The sequence below is a fragment of the Podarcis tiliguerta genome (assembly GCF_965153285.1).
Source record: "Podarcis tiliguerta genome assembly, chromosome: 17".
Classification (NCBI taxonomy): Eukaryota; Metazoa; Chordata; class Lepidosauria; order Squamata; family Lacertidae; genus Podarcis; species Podarcis tiliguerta.
The window spans coordinates 37,138,092-37,145,140 of NC_139550.1; positions in this window are offsets into that span (position 1 = coordinate 37,138,092).

Sequence of the window (7,049 nt, forward strand, 5' to 3'; positions counted from 1 at the left end):
CGCAGCCTCTCAGAGCCCTCCTCCTCATCCAAGTGCGCAGCTGATCTCGGTGGCCCTTTTGTGCTGTGTGAGCAGGGATTGGGGGTTCTTGCCCCTGGAGATGCTGCTGCAACCCAGAGAGAACCGAGAGGGATTATGTAGCACAGGAAGGAGGAGCAAGAGGAGGAAGACTTAGCGAGAGCCATCCAGGGCCTCTTGCCATGGCTCCTTCCCTCCTCACCAGTGCTGCCAGCAGGACAGGGCTTGCAGTTTGGGGAGGGGGGAGATTTCCAGGGATCGAATGAGCAGTAGGGCTCCCAAACACAGAGCAGGTCTAGCTCACCACACATAAGAAAATAAGGAGAGTCCTTCTGGACCAGGCCCCTGGCCAATCTCCTAGCATCCTGTTCTCACAGGGTGCCAATGAGAAAGCCACAAACAGGACCCTGGCCACCTGCAATTCCTGGCCACTGGTATCTGTAGCTGCACCACTGTTCCTCTCCCTCTGCAGCGTTTTCGTGGCAGAGGGGAAGCTGGTGCCATGAGCAAATCTGGGGGCAGGGTTGGCAGTTAAGCAGAATGGGGCAGGGACAAAACAGGTGGGCCTGCTCTGGTGCCTGTGACAGCAGCATGATGCGCAGCAATGAGCATGTGAAGCCTTTCCCTGCTCACAGCATGAAGGGTGAAGCATCACAATCACCTGCCACTAGCAGGCATGGCCAAACTTGGCCCTCCAGCTGTTTTGGGACTACAACTCCCATCACCCCTAGTTTTCTTATACAGTATTCCCATCTCAGCCCTCAAGCATTTCTCTTCTATTTCTAACTTATTCATAGCAATCTTCTGAGTCTGTTACTGGAAACCATAGGACAGGCATCCCCAAACTCAGCCCTCCAGCTGTTTTGGGACTACAACTCCCATCACCCCTAGTTAACAGGACCAGTGGTCAGGGATGATGGGAATTGTAGTTCCAAAACAGCTGGAGGGCCAAGTTTGGAGGGACGCCTGTGCCTTTAACAGTCCTGGGTCTTCCCCATGCGCAGAGTGCTTTTCTCCCTTGCATGAAAAGCTGCCTCTGCTGTGGTTTCCTTTTCTATGCCAACGTAGCCCTGTCCTTCTTTGAACCTGGCCATCCCACCTGTTCACACCTTCAGATAAAGTGGCCATTAAAGGAAAGGACGGGGGGGGGGGAGGGAGTTATAAAGCGGGCAACACTGCCTGTGCTGAAGTCCCTGTTATCATGAGTCTGTGGCACAGGCCCTATGCATTCTGACACATGAAAACCTTCCTTCCGACTCTCCAAAGCACGTGCCTGGTAAAGTAGCCAATGGAACCTCATGCCTCAGTAAAAATGGTCAAGTTTTTAAGGTGTGACATTGCGATGGTTGACTTTAGTCAGATATATTTTCTCCTCCTTTGTGTGATTTCTGAAATGTCGAAGGTTCAAATTACGCACCTTTGTAAACAATGAAGTGTGTGTGTGTAGGAGTCCACCCTGCCTTATAAATATGAAACCCTGTCCAGCAGAACTTTCCTATGAGCCTGTTTCATGTTGCCCCACCCTGTTTTTTGCCAGAGCTGAGAATGGCCTTCTTTCTTAGGAAGGCCAAGCGCTTCAGCGGAAGCTGCACTTCCCCTTCTCTCAAAGAAGGAAGCCAGATCTGGCTCCAAGATCAGGCTGGCAGGAAGGCCTGTTGGTCTGGGGCAAAAGCCATCATGAAAACAGAAACAGCATTTTTAGTGCAAGCAGTGGCATGTTTTGAGGATGATAATAGGTGGCACCAGAGGTGGGGGCATGGGGCTATGCGCTCCCCGAGAGAGGAGCCTACCCTCCATTTCTGAACTTTTGTCATTCACACATGCTGTTATTTTTCTTTTTCGCCCACCTAGAAATATACTTTGCCTCCACATAATTTTTTTAATGGTGCTGCCACTGAGAAGGATCCTTACTATGCTATGGTTTAGTACAGAGTTTTCTAAACTCTGTGTCGGCTGCAGTGTGTAGATGTGTCGCGTGAACACTCCCTGCTCTCCTCTCAGGGCTGGAAAGGGGTTAGTTTAACCTCTGGTTTGCTAGTAAAACTAAATTGCTGTGTTGCAAAATGATGCAAGTCTAAAAAGTGTGTCACCAACATGAAAAGTATGGTAAGCTTTGGTTTACTCTCTGCATGCCTTTCCTTTCAAGGGTCGAGCACAGGGCAGCAGTGTTGTGTAAGCTCACAGTGCCTGCGGCAGGCTTGTGGGGTGGGGCATGGAGGGTGAAGAAGCCCACCGGGGCACCCCAGCCCACACCACCGACCCCACTGGAGCGACCCCACCCAAGAGCCAAGCAGGGCTGCGCTGTGCCACCTGCCCACCCTTGCAGGGGGCAGTCTTGCCAGATGATGTGGCACTTGGTGGGTGCCAACCAGGCATCTCCATGCTGGCACCCCCAGCGTGGCCCAGCCCAGTGCTCCTCTACATGAGCAAAATCAAAGCTTTTGTGATAAGGAAAGTGACCTCAGCCACACTGTGCATTTAGCACATTCTTATACCCATTGAATAATCATAGTTTCTTCTAAAGAATCCTGGAGTACTGTAGTTTGTTGGAGTGCTGTCAGGAGACACCTCACAGAGCTACAGTTCCTAGTAACCTAAGAAAACTACAGTTCCCAGGATTCTTTGGGAGAAACAGTGACTGTTAAAGTGGTTGTAAGAGTGCTTGCAATGTATGGTCTGCATGTGACCAATGCAAAACCTCCAAGTGTCCCTATTTTCCAGGGACATCCCTGATTTAGAGAAGCTGTCCTGGTTTCTGATTTCATCCCGAGATGTCCTGCTTTTCCTTAGGATGTCTCAATTTTCATTGGAGAAATGTTGGAAGGTATGGAGTTACCCGACCCCCGAGCAGTCTGAAGGTAATCCTGTATAGGGAAGTTTTTTAATATTTAATGTTTTGTTATGTTTTCATATATGTTTCATATATGTTGGAAGCCGCCCAGTCAGATATGTGGGGTATAAATAGTAAAATTATCTTTATGGAATGGGATGTCCCTTTTTTCATTGGGGAAATGCTGGCAGGTATGCCAGTGATGTGAAAATGCATAGAAAAGTGTGGGATAGCACTTGCTTGATGATGTTGTATAACCTCCCCACAAGCCAATCAGAATGAGTGCCTAAGAAACAACTGACGTCACTTAATGTCCCCGCAAACTTCATGCAAACCATTCAGGATGAATGAGCTGCCCTGGTTTCAGTTTCTCTCTGAGTCATGAGACACATTGGGTGACCTTAGACCAGACAATAAAAGACACTATGCTGCCGCCCGGACTCCCACCCAACCTACTTCACAAGGTTGTTGTGAAGATAAAAAGTGCAGAGGCATCTTATTCCACCCTCTGTTCCTTGGAGGAAGAGCAGGGTGGAAGAGGGTGGGATATGATTTGGTCCTTGGTTCGACCAAGTGGGCTCTCTAGTCCACAAAAACTTTTGCCACAATGTGTTCTTTGATCGTTCTGGTGCCACAGATTATCTCTTGTCATTTTCCCACCCACAAAGCATTTAACGTCCTGTCTTGTGGCGTTTTTTGTGTGTGGACACAATAAGGACTGTAAAGCACATAGCACAACACAATGAGGACAAGAATGACTGTTCAGGCAACAGCAATCTCCTCTGCATAGGAAGTTGCCCTTCCTGTCCTCTGACAGGAAGAAAACTGGGTGAAAATAATCCCTCGGAAACAGCTTGCAGGAAATGGCTGCAAACAGGGGAAGGGTGGTGGTGGGAACGGAAGCTCACAACCAGAGAACCAAAACTGCGCCTGTGGAAGAGAGACCAAGACGCACCGGGGCAGCTAGTTCTCCCTATAGGACTGTGACATATCCCCCCCTCCCGTCCCTTTAACACAATGACAAAACTGTTTCCTGGCATGGAGAAAGCATTTTTATTTAGCAATAACCTCTTGCTCCACCACAAGGTGTGGAGAACCTTTGCCTGTCCCCCTGATGCTGCTGAACTATAACTCCCGTCATTCCCAGCCATTGCTGGGGCTGATGGGAGATGTAGTTCAGCAACCTCTGGCAAACCAATGGTTCCCCAGACCAGCCATACAAGAAGCGCAAAGTCACACACGTGGTTTTCTCCACACAACCCTTCATCCCTACATCCCTATCTTTCAGGTAGATTAGGCCGAGAAAGAGAGAGAATGGCTGGCAAGAGAGAATGTCATATCTGAGTGGGAGCTTGAACCCAGCTCTCCAAGGCATTATAACCCTTCCATCTCCATTCTCTTCTAAGGTAAACAAGGCTGAGAAAGGAATGAGTCGCTCCTCAAGACCAAACCAGGATGCAATCCATGTCCACTTATCTACTCTGACTTTTAAATGGAGTATTTTTCCTTTCTTGAATGCCTGCCTTTGGGCAGCTTTTGAAGGCCCAGCCTACTGGGTGGCGTGGGGAAGATGAAAGCTGGATTAAAGTGGTGGAAAGAGTTTGTCACACGTGTATATATTTCTGTCTTCTTGTGTTGCAACCATTTATTTTTGTCCTCAGGTGCCTCCGTCCTTCAGGTCCAGAAATGATAGCAGGTCTGGGCCTCCCCACGGCTCAATCTGGCATTCGGATGATACCTGCCTGAGGGTGGGCCTGGTTGTGACGTCTGATTGGCAGGTTTCTCCCACACGCTTTTCTTTTTTAAAATGGGATAAATTTGTCCCTCTAAAATCTGGTGCAACTGTCAGCAGTGTGACATTCCCAGGAACCCTCTTATGTTGTGGATGCCAGTGACACAGGCCACGCATGCATTGGAGTGTGCCACGCTGCCCCCTGGGGAAGTGAAAGTGTGTTTGTATGCACACACACACACACACCACACACACAGACAACTGGTGAAAGGGAAAGTCCAATATGGGCATCCCCCAGGATTACAGCTAGTTTCCCTCCCACTCCACCCTCCTCTCAGAACAGAAAAGAGGCTGGTTACCAGGCAACTGAATAGAAGAGTTTTTAAAAAACACCACGAAATGAAAAGACACAAAACAGACACAGATGGGAAGAGTGCAGAGAGCGCCAAGGGAGGAATCTTGTACTAAAGCTGAACCAGCCACCATGCTGAAAAAGGGAACCACAAATTATATTTGAAGCATGAAACAGGAACATGCAGCCCAGTGCAAAAGGGCACGGATTTGCGGGTCAGCTGAAAAAAAGAAGTACCATTAGACGTGTGGAGATCTCCATCTGAGTTCTTTGCTGCCCATCATCAACACGGGGGCACCCCTGCCCTTTCTCCCACTCTAGCAAGGTGGCAGAAACTTCTTAGAGCAGCCAGGACCATCTTGGATGTGACCGAAAGAGGCTGCCATGTGAGGAAGCAAATGTTGAGGATGCCACTGAGACACTAGCATTTTCCTTCCAGGCTGTGGAGTGCAGCTAGGCTTCTGGTCAGGTTGTTTTGGCCTGAAATTCACCCAGTTATAGAACTAGCTTACAGAAAACTATGTATCTGCTTATGAGCAGCGATTCCTGCCCCGCAGAGTAACACCCAACTCTCCCCCTTTCACTTGCTGGTCGTTTTCTTTTACACTTCTGAATTCTGAACCTATTTTTCATTCAGCTGCACTGCACTGCACTAAAATATTGACCAATGTCATCCTGTAATGGTTGGGTTATAGCTGGAGTTGTGGCAGTATCTAGGCGAGCCTGGTAAAACATGGCCGGGGATGACGGAAGAATTTTAGTCCAGAAACAGAAACAGAAGGAAGAGGACAGTGAGATGAGGAACAGGCACACATAAAAGGTTAGAATGAAATGTGGTTTAAATGCTTTGAGGGGTAAGTGACCTTAGGAGGACATTGTCCTAAAAGGCAGAATATAGGTATATAGGTATATTTGCAAGGCAATCATAAATAGCAATAGAAACTGTCTTTGGAACTCTGCATGTGCAGCCCCCAAATACATTGCGGGACATAAAAGGAAATGTGTGTGGTGCAACACTTGGATGCTGTAAGTGGTTGTGGGTGGCACTGTGGTCTAAACCACTGAGCCTCTTGGGCTTGCCAATCAGAAGGTTGGCAGTTCGAATCCGTACAATGGAGTGAGCTCCTGTTGCTCTGTCCCAGCTCCTGCCTACCTAGCAGTTCAAATGCACGCTAGTGTTTAAATAGATAAATAGGTATCACTATGGTGGGAAGGTAAATAGCGTTTTTGTGCGCTCTGGTTTCTGTCATGGTGTTCCGTTGCGCCAGAAGCGGTTTAGTCATGCTGGCCACATGACCCGGAAAGCTGTCTGTGGACAAATGCCAGCTCCCTTGGCCTAAAAGGGAGATGAGCGCTGCAACCCCATAGTCACCTTTGACTGGACTTAACCATCCAGGGGTCTTTTACCTGCTGTAAGTGGCCTAAAATATGAAACTCCTGGATTTGCCAGGTCTGGTTTAAATACTGTCAGGCTGGCCTACCAACTCTTCCTTCACTGGTCAATAGCATAGCCAAAGGGATGGGAACCTCCCAAATGTTGCCGGACTACTCCTCCCATCATCCATGGCCAGTGACCACACTGGCTGGGGCTGACAGGAGTTGGTTCCCCACCTCTGCCATAGCCCATCATCACAAACTGTGTAACACCAGGCAATTTCGGTTACAATTAGTTTTGAAATAGTTGCCACTCTAGGCTTCAGGTCTCTGTTAGTGCTTCCCAGAACTCAGTTCTGTCCACTCGCAGAGCAATTTGGTTCCTGTCATCATTGTATCTGGCAAGTGCTGCAGATCTGGAGATCTTTCTTTGCTTATGATCTGCTTTCACTTACACACATCCTCTGGAAGAAAGAGTAGCTGTTAATCAAAGACCCTCTGCTCCTCTTATAGCCAGTAATTAACCACAACCATCCTGGGATGCAGGGGGGGGGGGCAGGAAAAGAGAAGTGTGTTGTACAGGGAAAACATGCTGCCTACATCCATAGCTCAGTCCCAGGCATCTCCAGCTAGAGCAGCCAGCAGCCCTGGAAATCCAGTCACGGTCAGTGCAGACCAGGAATGGGCAACCCTTTCCTCCTATGTAGGGACACATTGACTCAGGAGTAATTTGTGGGGACAGA